Source organism: Cupressus sempervirens, chromosome 6 (assembly GCF_028749045.1).
Source record: "Cupressus sempervirens isolate cs-2001-9-10 chromosome 6, ASM2874904v1, whole genome shotgun sequence".
Lineage (NCBI taxonomy): Eukaryota > Viridiplantae > Streptophyta > Pinopsida > Cupressales > Cupressaceae > Cupressus > Cupressus sempervirens.
The window spans coordinates 609,031,935-609,047,920 of NC_143123.1; the positions used below are offsets into that span (position 1 = coordinate 609,031,935).

General features: G+C 37.9%; 1 pseudogene; it reads left to right on the plus strand.

The window, feature by feature from the left end:
• The window catches only part of LOC149553711 (laccase-5-like), an 83,551-nt pseudogene extending 68,558 nt beyond the window's left edge, over window positions 1-14,993 (plus strand).
• Window positions 14,994-15,986: the final 993 nt, after the last annotated feature.

The window sequence follows — 15,986 nt, forward strand, 5'->3', positions numbered from 1 at the left end:
TTGTATGATATGGATTTTGAAAAAGGATTTTCAAATAAAGAATCTAAAACTTTAAAGATCAGGAGAAAGGCATTTAGGACGAGTACACCACATGCCCTCACAACCTTCTTCGGTGAACAAGATTGATAACAACGATGATCAAGAACTACGCTTGAAGGCAACCAATATTACCAAATACATTCATTATCATTCATAAACCCTCGCATAGCACCATGAGAATGTCTACTACTGCATATAGAAATTTTGATTTTAAAATAAGAAACCCAAAGCACATCTCATTTCATTTCCTTGAACCAAGAAACCAATAGAGATTTTTCAATTCAGCGATAAACAGTGTACATACTTTCCAAAATTTATCCCTCAATCAAAATTTTAGCATAGTGTTCCCTTATTTTAAAAACCCAAAAAGTCCCCCTACAAAGCCCAAAAGAATCCTTATATGGACATAGAGGTTAATAACTACCTCTTTGTGGTTAATAACCACCTCCCAAATACGTGATTTGGGTGAGGTTAATTAACCTCAACAAAATTAACCTCAAATAACAATGGCCACTAATTGAAATGTATAGCTTCAAACATGTCTTCAAATTGTCGAATCATTGACTTGTTGTATTGCTTGATAAGACTCTTCTTCATGATCATCGCCAAGTTGGACATATTGAGTATGGAGAAAGAAATAATCTTCCACAACATCAATTGCTCATGCACTGACTGTAGTCTTGATAGTGATACTACAACCTTGTCTTCCTATGTATATACGTTATAGAATTTGCAATCCTCTGATACTGATTTTGGTGAGTTTTCATCATATCCACCTGTGAGTCACTGCATAGATGTTTGGTAGCAATACATAGTGTCCAGCTCTTCCTAGAAGGTCCACCATGCAAGCATAATGCTCTATTCTTCATGCAATGCCATATTGTTTAGTCATGGAGTTAAAGTAAGGATGACCTTCATCCACTAGGCCTGAATGATTAGATGTAGAAAGCACTGAGATAAAGGCAACATGATCTAGTTTGATGCCCACTTCTTGCATTTTCCATGATGCCACATTTAGCATACATAGTAGTGAGTGCATTGCTAACTCCAATATCTATAATATATCCTCTTTTAATAGCGTGAGCATGGGATTGCCATCCTTCTTTGAAGGTTGCCAAACTGCCGCATACACCAAGGATACTGGCTAAGGTGATTTGATTTGGAATTACACTAGTTTTTAGCATTTGCACAAGAGTTTAAGGGCTTGCTCACCTTGATCATACTGGGTGTACCCTGTTATCATTCTCATCCACAACACTACATTTCTTTCAGACATTCGGTCAAAAATTTTGTGTGCATCATCTGTATCCCCACACTTAACATACATATCTGTGAGTGCACTTCCAACGTGAAGAGTTGATTGGTAGCCAGTCTTAGCAATGAAGCCATTAATCCACTTTCCATATTCCAAAGATGCTACCCTCACACATGCATTTACAACCTTTCCAAAGGTAAATTCAGTAGGATAGATGCCTGCCATTTGCATTTGGTAGAAGAGTTTCAGAGCATTGCAACCTTGCGAGTTTTGAGAATACTGTACAATCATGGCATTCCAAGAGAGAAGATTTTGTTTGGGAATTATTATTTTCAAACAGTTTGCACGCATCTCCTACATTTCCAATTTTAGTATAAAAGTTAACAAGTTGGTTTTGAAGAAATGCCTCCTAGTAAAGTCCAATTTTAATGATGTGGGCATGGACCTGTTTGCCCTCTTTAAAAGCCTTGATCTCAATGCATGCTTGTAGAAGCCTTTCATAGTTATCTAGATTTGCTTGCAAACTTGAAACATTAAAATCTACATTAGCACCCAAGTTTCCATATATATATTTTTTACTAGGAATGATATCGCTAGAATTGATCTCTGATATGCTCCTGCAACTGCCATAATGCTTAAACGCTAAACATTTGGAAGTTGTGACATAGTGGAAGTACTTCAGAGTATTGAGAAGTTTGGAGACAGTTGAGTGTGTAGGAAAAAGGTGCATCTAGTGACATGAACATGAATAGGAAAAAGCACAGCTTCCGTGGTCTATGTAGGCATAGCCCAGAAGGCAAACTTTCTTGAAGGAAGGTACAATCCTTCCATCACATGTCCAATTAATAAGTTAAACCTGACTGCCTTGTTTAATTTGTAAGCTTTTGTCCATTTGAGGAAAACTTTCTCACCGAAATTTCTGATTCGAGGAAATCTTTGTCAAGAGCTTGTTGGTAAACAGATTTGAAAATTCATCAGTATGTTTCTTCTATAATGTAGGAAAGAAAATCCCTTTGTTAGATGAAAGATAATTTCTTCTTCTGGTACGCATCTTTGTGGCCAAACCTCATACTACAGACTGGAAACATTTTACTAGCAATAGCAGCTCACATGGCATTGTTCCCATCCTCGAAACTATCAACCTCTGCTTTAAAATTGGCGGATATTAAACCATCAAGAAGGTGACAAAAGATAAGTGGAAACATTTATTGCCAGTTGCTCTCATTGACATGTCTGATTTCTCATGGAGAAATTTTAAACAGGTTAATAACTACCTCATAGAGGTTAATAAAAACATATTTTTGAAAGCCATCATTAACCTTTATTGAGGTTAAGAAAAACATGTTTTGGGTAGCTATCATGAACCTTTTGCTAGGTTAAGAAAAACATGTTTTTGGTGGCTTTCATTAACCTTTTGGGAGGTTAAGAAAAACATGTTTTTGGTGGCTTTCATTAACCTTTTGGGAGGTTAATGAAAACATGTTTTTGGACGTTATCATTAACCTTTTGAGAGGTTAATGAAAACATATTTTTCTAGGCTATCATTAACCTGCAATAACTTGAGGCTCAGAAGTCAGATTTTAAAATTTTCAAGTGCTGCATGGAGCTGGGAATGAGCCAGTGACATGAAGATTTAGAAACTCACAAGAATTCAAAAATAAAATGGCCATTTTAAAACTTAAAATCAAGCGAGTTTCAAAAATTAATCATGGCTTACAAAATTGGAACAAATTTTATAACTGGGAAACACTATACTACAATACACAGGCAGCACCAATTATGTTTCTCTAATGCCCACCCTTCCTATGTTTATGACACCCAATTTGCATTCAAATTCAGTAGTGACATGAAAAGCGTTAGTTTTTCAGTTCCACAGAGAGTAGACCAAGAAATGGTGATAACAGAGGGATTTGGAGTTGTGCCCTACCCTAACAAATCCTGTAAGGGCTTCATGGGTGGAAGAGCAGTTGGAAGTGTTAATAACATTTCATTCCTTAGACCAAATATTGATATTTTGCAGGCTTATTATCATGGTATTTGTTATCATTTTTTGCCCCACCAAGATTCAAATTTCAAATGTCCAGCCTGTCTAATAGCTAATTCCCAAAGATAATGTTATTTTAATGCCAAGCCTTATAACATGGTTCTACGGCCCGCAGGTTCTCCATCGTCAGATCTAAGGCAGATCTACGATTGGCGCTGTCTCGCTATGGCAAAGTTGTGCAAGATTTATGTTAGCGACATGGTGCCCGGAGGACACATGTCCGGTGGAACCAACTTGTGGGGCAACATGTTTTGACGGGTCAAAAAAGTTCCACAGCACTATAAGAACTATGCCGCTATCATGTGTTGGCTAGAAAGTCTTCATAGCGACATAGTGCCCAACAGAAAAGGTCTCACGGTGGGCAGGTTGCGTCACCAGAAAATGTTTGTGGCGACTGGATGAATTTGTGGTTCATGGGCCAAAAAGTTCAAAAGGCAGCAAGGCACCATGTCCCCATCGAAAAACTCACGAGTTTTTCGATAGTGACATAGCACCTAGCTGGCTGGAAGGTGTTCTACGGTGAGTCCCAGTGTTGGTGGCAAGGTTCACGACAGCAGAAAAGATCAACTGTAGGACCCGTCAGACAATGGTACATGGCCAGTTCCTATTCATTGATGCACTGAGGGGAATGATCTATCTTTCTCACCGTCAGATCGATTCAAATCAATGATAGGTGTCATCTCGCTATGGTAAAGCTGTGCGATCTTTACCATAGCGACATAATGCCCATCGGCCATGTGGATCAGCGGGGCCAGGTTGCACCAAGGTATGTCAGTCAGGTACTGCCAAGTGTCATTCGAGTGTGGTGCGATTGCTAAGATGGCACCAAATATGATGGGCCCAGGGTAAAGCAAGCATGAAACATGATGAGTCTTCACGATCGTTAGATCAGGGCAGATCAATGGGAGGCATCATCTCACTATGGTAAAGTTGTGCGACGTTTACCATAGTGACATAGCGTATTGCTGATGCGTGTCTCACTGGCAGACCAGGGTTGATGGTTAATGGTTGGTAGTTAGTACAGTCGTTGTGGTCAACGTGACAGTTAGTTTTGATGTTATGGCTAGATGGTGGAAAGGTGGTGCTGGCAAGTTAAGACCACTAGGCGCTATGGCGCTATCAGGATTTTTGAAGACTTTTCAATGGCGACATGGCACCCAGGCAACATTAGGGGTGGTCAAACATGGAAAGGGTGTCCAGAATGGTAGAAGGAAGGAATGCAATTGGCCCGCGTGGCCCAATAAGCATGTTGAGCTATTTGACCTCACTGACCCTACTGATTCATGAACCAAGAAACAAAGGTAATCAATTTTGTTGTGTGATTTGATCTTCATGATTAATCTCAGCCTAACTAGAATGAATGTAGAATGAGGAAGAGCAATCCACCATCTCAATCGATCTATCTACCCAGTCAGAACATTGATGGCACCATTTTCAGTCTTCTCAGGAAACCTGTTGCAAAAAAGATCAAATTTTCCTCAGATTTCCATGATTGTCCTCCGCAGGACTTAATGGCAGGTAGCTCCAGGGTCACTTCAGCAGCAAAAGATCTTAGTTATGCCTGAACTATAAAGGTAGATTTTGTAGTTTTTGAAAGGCAGGACTTCTTTTTTGATTTCTCTGCTACTGCTCACATGTCTACAGTGTAAAATTCCCTTTGTCTCTGAGTTGTATAATGTTCAGTATCATCTCCTTTAGCCATCAATGTGTATGTGCATTCGTCTTGCCTCTCATTGGTGTATTATTGAGATCTGTGGCTTGCATACTATGTCTATTTTTGGCCTATTGGATAATATATAAGTGGAATCCTTTTCCTTGTGTTATTCAGTTTGGTTTCCTGATCTGTATGTGGTTATTGATTGACATAAGTCTGGGTGTGTATGTCTTTTGAATGTTATCTTGGTTTTGTAGTGCTTATATGGGCAAAAATGAAGTCTGAACACTCTATTTTGGTGCATCACCTCCTTAGATTAGACTAGGTAGATTTTCTTTTGTGCTCTCCTTCTCCCTTTTCCTCTCCAAGAGTAGATAGGTGCGCTCTGATAGTAAGAGGAAGTCGGCCTTCTCCGGAGACTCAACCTCACAGTTCAAGTCCCACAGCTTGGAGGTTGTTTCCATGTTTCACTAGGTTGTCCTCGCGCATAGGCCTTGGACAAGGGTGCAAACCTAAGTGACAATAGTATTGATGGGGTCTTTACTAGAGCTTTTCTAGACAATCCTTCATTCATATTGAATTACACTCATCAAAACCCACCTCTGCCAATGAGTACTTCGAAGCTTGAGCTTTGAAGAAGAGTAAAATTTTTGAAATTCAACAAAAGTGCAAATCGTGTTTCAGAACACAAGCATTCTTACTGTGGAGAACCATCCTCTGCACCTTCATGGGCATGATTTTTATGTTGTTGGACAATGGTTTGGTAACTATAATCCTCGAAGAGATCTTGCCAACTTCAACCTGAATGATCCTCAGAAGTTAAACATTGTGGGAGTTCCTACTGGTGAGTGGGTAGACATTAGGTTTACAGCTAACAATCCAGGTAAGTTAGTTTCTATATTGCTATATTTTTGGAGTTTATATTCGTTAATGTAGAAATAAGCTAGCTTCATATTAAAATGGGCAGGTTTTAAAGAGGTCTAACATCTTAAATTCTTAACAGTAGAGCACTCTAATTACAACGGGAAAGATCTAGATGTGAGGGCTAACCTTAAACATCACATACTATTGAAGAAATTAAGTTTCGAAAAAGAAATCAACTTTGACTCTAGGAGTGAACCCTTAGTGTGTGAAGTTAAAGCCACCCCAAATGTGAGCCCTTGCTGGTCTAAAGAGTCTTAACATGCTATCGTAGTTAGATTAGATGAGGAGTCCCTGAAATTCTATAATACAATTTAAGGAATGTTGTTTGAGATAAATCACATTCAGATTAAAGATGACATGGCTCTAGAGGGACCAATAACTCAATGGTAGACTAATCCTGGTTTAAATGCAAGGTCCTAGGGGTGGGCTGGTCCCTGGAGGCCAATAATTCAATGGTAGATCACTTATGGCTGAAATGGAAGGTTCTAGATTTGAGTTCTAGTTGATCTGTGGAAAGCTAAACATGATATTAGACCTCAATTAGTTTAGACATTCCAAGCATTCTATAATACTAGGTTAGCATGTTGGAAATAAATCAGATCTGAAGAAAGGGCCAATAAGTCAATGTTAGAGTACTCCAATAGTAAAAAGGAGGTTGGAAATTGAAATCCTTGATTGCTCATAGGAAACTCAATAGAGATTTAGAGCCTATGGTAAAAGTGTTGAAAATAAGCTTGTCTTTTTGTTTCTTTATGTTTTCCTTAAGTTAAGGAGACTATTGTTCAAAATTAGTCACACTTGGATTAGAGATGGGCTGATTTTAATAGGGACATGGCAATCCTCCATCCAAACTATATAGTTGACCAATTTTCAAAAGATTGAAAACATCATGGATTTTTCTGAAAATTTCAGCTTTTGATCTTCATGATCTGCATAGTTTGTAGTAAAAAACAATAGAAAATTTGGAAAAAAAATCACTAAGTTTTGTAAATCTGGGAAAAAAAAAGTTTTGATGAATAGTGACCTTTTCTATTAATAAAATATACTCAGTTTACAATTCACAAAAAATGGGTCAGGGGATAGAAGATCACCCCACAAAAGAGTTTACATGGCCGAAACCAGACTAAAAACATGACAACAACCAGAATCAGAAACTATTCATCAAAAAAAACATATGAGGCAACCTTAGGCTACCAAAGTAGTGTTAGCCAAGGGTGGTGGATCATCTTTATCTTTATTTTCTTTAAGATTCTTGTGGCCACTCATGTGTATTACTCCTCCTGCTGGGCTTCATCCAAAGCTTCTTACATGAAGCTAGAAAGATTGTTTAGGGATTTTCTTTGGGCCTCTGATTCTGATCACCATGGCTCTCATAGAGTGGCCTGGGATTTTTGTTGTCTCCCAAAAGAGTTTGGTGGTCTTGGCTTTCTTTCTACTCGAAGACAAGGCCTTGCTCTTTGTGTAAAATGGATTATTAGGGCTCTCTCAAGAGATGAAGCTTGAAAGATTATGGTTCGGCATTGCATTTCTTCCAGCTTCCTTGTCAACAAGCTTGCTTGGAGCGATTGGTTTCCAAACCCTTCTTATTATGCATGAACTCATGGTCATTTAGGGTTCCTTCATCATCAAGAGCATCTAGAAAGCTTGGGAGGCTATTAAGTCCTGACTTTGATGGGTTGGAGATGAATTTCATAATGGCCTCTCCTTGAATCAATTTGCCAGGGTACTCCCCTCCCCAAGAATCAAGGGGACAATGCTCTGCATTTTTTCAAACATGGCATCAGAACTCCTAAGGACCTCTTTTCATAGGTCACCATGAGTTTCAGGACCTGGAAAGATATGCAAGTATAGTACTACCTTGTCCATTCAGATCGACAGACTTTTGACCTTCTGCTTTCTTCCATCCCTGTTCACATAAATTGAGATTCATCCTATTTTCCCTTGGTGGCTTGATTGGAGGTGGTTTCTAATTACAAGCCAAGTTTGGGTTATAGATGGCTTTCGCCTCATCTTCCCATGGTGGATACGCTAAACCACAGATGACATTTTCAATCTTCCCTTTCTCACTGGAGAAAATGCTTTGACACCATATGGAATGCTATAATTGAACCCAAAATTGTGTATTTTGGTTGGTTCCTTTCAAGGTCTTCCCCTTGGGCCTCGGCTCAAACACATTGGTTCCTGACCCTAGATGCCCCTTTTGTGGGAAACCAGAGTCTTTCTTGCATTTTTTGTTCTGCAAGTGTGCTCAGAATTATTGGCACTAGATTCATGATTTTGTCAAGCCATATAGACCTGAGTCTTTCTCTTGATTTTACTAGGTGACTCTTGTAGATTTCCTTGGAAGTTCACCCAGATTTGGCATACCTTCAGGCCGGAGATCCAATTTTCTCTGTGGAAAGATTGGAATGATGTTCTTTTCACATACAATTTTTTGGATGTTAATATTGCTATGTATACTAAGGCATGCATTTGTAATAATGTAATTATGCAGATTCGGGTGCAAGCTAATAAAGTTGCACTCGAAGTTGCTCACCTATAGGAGCTATTCAATTATTGGGGTAATGCTCCTTGTACTGTTGCCAGAGTTTGGAAAAAAAATGTTTGACTTTGTTGTCTTTAGTACATTTTAGATGGAGATTAGCCTATCCCTTTGAAAGGGCCAACTACTCGGCAGTAGAGTACCCAATAATAAATACAAGTTCTATAAAGCAATATTTTATTGAAGTTAAGTAAGATCAGGATCCTTGAGCTTTCTATAAAATGGCCTACTGGAAATAACTCTCATTCAAATTCAAGGTGGACTTGTATAATGTCTAGCACCTCACTTGGTAGAACACTCCAACACCAAATAAAAGATCTTAGATTTAAGCTCTTTCTGATCCATAAAAAAAATTCAACCTAACAAAAAACCAAGTGCTACAAGCACTTAATGTAAGTTAAAGAGAAGGGAAGAGTGTTGGATATCAAAACCAATGATGGTGTAAGGAAGCAAAGGTGCGCGAAATCACTTCCTACGCTAATCTTTGAGAGGACGATTATGCAAATTCAAGTAACTATTGCAAAGATCTCAAGAAATGCATAATAACATAATCAAATTAACAAATAACATACAACACAATGATTACCGTGGGGAAACCCTTCTAGGAGAAAAAACCCACACTCCAAAACTTGCACAATGTATTATCAAACCAAGATGATTACAATACACTTGCAATGCAAGTTCTTACAGGAGCACATCACCACAACTCGAACTTGGAGAGACTCCTTCTAGCACCAGTCTTGCAAACTAAACTCAAATTACACAAACACCTCCCCAAGCCCTCCTTTTATAGTGATTTTACAACCTGGAAACCACTTATAGTTTTACAAAACCATGAGCAAAACTACCATGCCACATGTTACCCATTTTTGACATTTACATTTCCAATATGGAAAAACAACCAGGTTAAAAATAGTAATCCCGTCCACAATTTTGTCTCTTAGTCTAGACCCCCATAAAAGTCACAAAATGAGTCATCAAGGCACTAAAAATAGCCTACCTATATTCTACTAAGGAAAAGACTCATTTAACAACTCACTAACCACTTTCCAATGCATAAACAAGTGGAAAACTCCCACAAACTAATTCTGGAATTTTCGAAGAAAAGATTGCATGGTTGAGACACATGTTTCTCAACATTCTCCCACTTGTCAAACACCTTGCAAGAGTCAGGGGATCTAAAATATCATGGACTTTGCTAGGGGCCAAGAGGCCCATAAACTCTAAACACCATCTAAATTTGTCTATGCTTACAGGCTTAGTTAATGCATTAGCAACATTCGCCAGAGTCTCTACCTTTTCCAGCTTCACCTTGCCATCCTTGACCATATCTCTCACAAAATGATATTGTAAATCAATGTGCTTGGTCCTCGCATGAAAAGTCGGGTTCTTTGATAGACAAATTGCACTCTTGCTGTCACTATAAATTGTCATTGCACCCTGTTTGAACTCTATATATGAACATAATCTCTTTAGCCAGATGGCTTCTTTGCAGGCATGAGTAGCTGCCATATACTCTACCTCAGTAGTGGACAAAGTGACCATAGCCTATCGCTTACTCATCCAACTGATTGCACCACCAAATAATGTAAACACATATGCACTGGTGGATCTTCTTCTATCAACATCACCATCCTAGTCTGAATCCACATAGCCTCGAATATCCAAGGAATGCTCACTTCTTGTTCCATGAAAACATATTGAGTACTCTGAGGTACCCTGCAAGTATCTGAAAACTCTTTTTACTGCATCCCAATGTGCTCTTCCTAGATTAGACATATAACAGGAAAGTACTCCCACTGCTTGGGCAATGTCTGGTCTTGTACAAACCATAGCATACATCAAACTTCCAACAGCACTCTGATATGGTACTTGATTCATCTCTTCCATCTCCAGTGGGGATGTAGGACACTGTGAGCTAGAAAGCTTTGTTCCCATAGTAACAGGAACACTCAATGGTCTTGAATCCTGCATATTGAATCTTTTCAAAATAGTACCAACATATTTACTTTGGCCTAGCCAAATCTTTCTATTCTGTCTATCTCTTATAATCTCCATTCCTAGAATGTGCCTAGCTGCACCAAGATCTTTCATTTCAAACTTTATTGAGAGTTGAGATTTTAACTATGCAATCAAACCTTTTCCTTTGCCAATAAACAACATGTCATCGACATACAAGGCAATAACCAGAAAACCATCACCATCAGATTTTAAATATATACAATGATCAGATTTAGATCGCACAAATCCCAAACTCAACACATATGTATCAAACTTCTGGTACCACATCCTAGGACTCTATTTTAAACCATACAAGGATCTCTTCAATTTACAGACCAAATGACTTTTACCTTTCACCACATAGAGCTCTTGCTGTGACATGTAAATTTCTTCCTCCAAATCTCCATGAAGGAAAGCAATTTTCACATCCATTTGCTCGATTTCTAGGTCATAAGCTGCTGCAATAGAAAGCAAAAATCTAATGGATGTCATTTTGGCTACTAGAGAAAAAATCTCACCATAATCTACTCCCTTAATCTGAGAGTAACCTTTTGCAACCAAACGTGCTTTATACTTCTCAATGCTTCCATTTGAACCCATCTTCTTTTTGAACACCCATTTACAACCAACAGGCTTTCGTCCTTCAGGCAATGGTAAAAGGTCCCATGTTTGATTCCTCTTAAGAGCTTCCATTTCTTCATCCATGGCTATTTTCCAGGACTCTGAATCATTCATACCAAGAGCCTCTTCTACAGATCTCGGTTCATCAATGTTAGCATTCAATGCAAATATGCACCTCCAATCATCAGGAGAATACCCATACCTTTCAAGTGGTTTCCTTTGTCTAGTAGATCTTCGAACAAGATCTAGTTCAAGTTCAGGAGGTTCAGGTTCATGATTAGGTTCTTCCTCTTCCTCTGATGATTCAGAACTCGTAGAGCTCTCTTCAACATCTTGTCTTTCTAAGGGCCTTGATTCAACTTTCTCAGGTGTAGCAAGAAGTTGAATCACATCTTTCTTTTCTTTAATTTGTTATGGCTGCATTGTAACAGAAGAAGACTTAGTTTCTCTAAAAATAACACTTTTGGAATAAAATACCTTTTGTGCAACAGGATCCCAAAGCTTGTATCCTTTCACACCATAACTATATCCAATGAAGATACATTTGATAGCTTTGTTGTCCAATTTTATTTGCTTCTCCTTTGGCACATGAGCATATGCCTCACAACCAAACACTCTCAGATGTCTAAGTGAAGGCTTGTGGCCCGACCACGCTTCCATTGGCGTCTTATCAACAAGAGTTGATGTAGGAGACCTATTTATTAGGTAGCAGGCAGTGGCTATAGCTTCAACCCAGAACTTTTGTTCTAGTCCAGCACCACTCAGCATACTCCTAGCCTTCTCCATCAAGGTCCTGTTCATTCTTTCTGCAACTCCATTGTGCTGTGGAGTTGTCTTCTCTCTTTTAATACCACAATCTTTACAAAATGTGTCAAAAATATTGGAGCAAAATTCACCACCATTATCAGTTCTCAAGCATTTTATTTTCTTTCTAGTCTGAAATTCAACCATTGCTTTAAATTCTTTGAAACAACTGAAAACTTCAGCTTTACTCCTAAGGAAATAAACCCATGTTCTTCTACTAAAATCATCAATGAAAGAAACATAATAAACTGATCTACCAATAGAAGGAACATCAACTGGACCAAATACATCTGAATGAATTAGATCCAAAATACATGAAGACTTTTGAGAACTCGAGTAAAACTGAATGCATTTTTGTTTACCATAGATACAATGCTCACAAAAATCAAACTCAAGATTGTAGTCATTCAACCCATCAACAAGGTTCTTATTTTTCAAGGTCCGTATGCCCTTCTCACCTATGTGGCCAAGTCTCTGGTGCCATAACATAGTCTTCTCTGCAGGCAACTTTGATTTGGTAGACAAAGCACCCTTGGGTACCCAAAAACCATGACCATCTATTGAAAGAGAAACTCTCTCCTTCTCCAACTAAGTAGTCTTTTTCACAATCTTATCAGAAGTACTATTGCACTCGATTGTGCGTGCATCAAGTTGGTACAATGTACCCAATCTACTTCCTCTCACTATTACCATAGTGCCTCTCACCATTTTTACACATACTTCAGAAAACTATACATGCACACCCGCATCTATTAGCTTACTAACAGATAACAAATTCCTTTCTAGTCCAGGGATATGCAAGACACCATCAAATCTTCTAATTCTACCATCAGAAAATTTCACATGAATATTTCCACGACCAACAATATCAAGTACTAAATTATCACCCAAATACACCTTACCACCATCAAAATTTTCATACTTACTAAATCAATTCCTATTAGGAGTCATGTGGAAAGATGCACCTAAATCTATTAACCATGCATTTTTGCCTACATGAGTGGCCAAGGCTGCAATGAAAGAATCTCCATCTTCCTTCTCAGACTCAAAATCAGAATCTTGCTTCTTCTTCTTCTTCTTTTTCTTCTCCTCTTTGTAGTTCTTTCAGAAGTGTATAGGTTTGCCGCAATTCCAGAAAATTGCCTTGGACTTACTAGGGGATTTTGATCTCCCCTTATTTTTGGACTTGGAATGGCCATGCTACTTTTTATTCTTTCCTTTTTCTTTTGGTCTTCCGTGAACACTCAAAGCCTCTTTGGCATTCAGAGAGACCTTCCTTCTCATCTCCTCAGAAAGTAGAGAACTAACAACGTCCTCCATCTTTAAGACAACTGAAGTGCTCCCTATAGCCATCACAAGACTATCCCAGGAGTCTGGCAATGAACATAACAAGATTTGACACCTTTCTTCTTCATCCATTGGCACCCCTACTAAGGTCAACTAAGTCACCAACATATTAAACCTTTCCAGATGCTCAGAAATTTGTCCACCTTCTTCCATTCTCAAGGCATACAACTTCTTCCCCAAGAAAATCTTATTCACAAGTGATTTTTCTTAATAGATCTCACTAAGATTTTTCCAAAGCTTCTTCGTGGTAGGTTCTTCATGGACATTAATCAGAATCAAGTCTGCAAGACACAATCTCATGAGACCTTTAGCTTTTCTATCATTCACATCATATTGTACAGCTAATGTTGGATCTGTGGGTCTCGGCTTGTTCTCATTAATCGCATTCCATAGATCCCGATCAGTCAATAGATCTTCCATCTTTAGCTTCCACATCTCAAAGTTTGTGCCAAAAAAAATTTCAACATCAATTCTCCCTGACATGCTTGCCATCTTTTAATCTTGCCACAAAAAAATGAAATGCTCTGCACAAGCTCCCACTGAAACCTTGATTAGCTCAAAAAACCCTGTACCCAACAAATCAAACCAAAATTGGCCAGGCTCTGATACCACTTGTAAGGAAGCAAAGGTGCGCAGAATCGCTTCCTACGCTAATCTTTGAGAGGACAATTATACAAATTCAAGTAAATATTGCAAAGATCTCAAGAAATGCATAATAACATAATCAAATTAACAAATAACATACAACACAGTGATTACCATGGGGAAACCCTTCCAGGAGAAAAACCCCACCCTCCAAAACTTGCACAATGTATTATCAAACCAAGATGATTATAATACACTTGCAATGCAAGTTCTTACAGGAGCACATCACCACAACTCAAACTTGGAGAGACTCCTTCTAGCACCAGTCTTGCAAACTAAACTCAAATTACACAAACACCTCCCCAAGCCCTCCTTTTATAGTGATTTTACAACCTGGAAACCACTTATGGTTTTACAAAAACCATGAGCAAAACTACCATGCCACATGTTACCCATTTTTGACATTTACATTTCCAATATGGAAAAACAACCAGGTTAAAAATAGTAATCCCGTCCACAATTTTGTCTCTTAGTCTAGACCCCCATAAAAGTCACAAAATGAGTCATCAAGGCTCTAAAAATAGCCAACCTATATTCTACTAAGGACAAGACTCATTTAACAACTCACTAACCACTTTCCAATGCATAAACAAGTGGAAAACTCCCACAAACTAATTCTAGAATTTTCAAGAAAAGATTGCAAGGTTGAGACACATGTTTGTTAACAGATGGGCTGGGCCTACAACAGCCGATCTAGTATTAGTTGAAAAATTCATAGTTCTAGTCCTACCCGGTACATGAAATTTTCAATAAAGACTTAGATAAGGTGTAAGAAATAAAGATGGACAGTAATCTTAGAGCACTCCAATGGTAAATGAAAGATTTTAAATTTGACCCTTTGTTTACGTATTCATGTCGACCACTCAAAAGCTAACTTCCTTTTATTGGGTTGATAGAATGTTTTAATCTTGATTAGCTTTATTCAAGCAAATTTATAATAGCAATGCATATCAACTACCTGAACAGTTTTTGTTTGATTCATTATAGGCATTTGATTGATGCATTGCCATTTTGAATCTGATATAGCAGCTAGTTTTGAAATGGTATTCATTGTGGAGGATGGACCTAGTTTGTCTAATTCTCTTCCCCTCCTCTTCCTGGTCTGCCACTATGTTAGATGGATGCACTTATCCATCTCATTACTCTTGTTCCACAATTGATTTCTTAGCCCAAATGATGTTACAAGGAAAATTTTAAGGAGCCATCACATTATCATTGTACCTCTCACCACTAAACATCATTAACATTTCATATCCTATTGGTAATGATCCTCTAGCTTTTGGAAACATGATATTGCATATCTAATAGCTATTATATTTGCATGTGGCTCACTCTGTATAATGATTAACTGCTATCGAATTTTCAGTGTGGTCTATTGATTGACAAAAATCATTTAAGAGGAAAGATCGAACCAAAACCATTCATTTGGGAAAAAATGGCCGCAGAAGTGTATGATAGGTGTAATAAAATAAGAGTAAATGATAGAACAATGAACATAACAAGAGTAAAAACAACATAAAGCAACAATCTAAGAATATAAGATAATTGTTCTCTTGCCTCTTGATGATCATGCACTTTGATCTGGAATATTGATGTCAAAAAAATTCTACACAATCTAATTTAGAAATTATAACAAATCTAAGAATACTCAAAATCCACTTGTTAAAAACAGAGTATTCAAAGAACATACAACATACAGCAACCATCTAAGACTATTCAAAACCCATTCAAGAAGCTGATTATATATTTTTATTATTCATTTATTGACCAGCATCATTCTATAATATTCTTTTCATTACAAATTTATATAGGACGTATTGGATGCATTAAATTCTAAGAATGACAAAGCAGAGTTTCAAAAATCATTTTGAAAGTCAAACTATGGGCTAATATTAGAAGCTTTATAAAATCAGACTTCATAATAAATGTAATAAATGTTTCACCTAATTGCTAACAACTCTCATAACACATTTTACAACTGGCCTAACATGATGTTAACTATGAACTTTGCTATGCATCTTTAACTATGAACTCTGCCTTTTTTACTTTTTCTTAAGCTGGGGTCCCATGGGCACCCGCTTGCTTAAAAATAGAGCAGGTGCGACTGAGC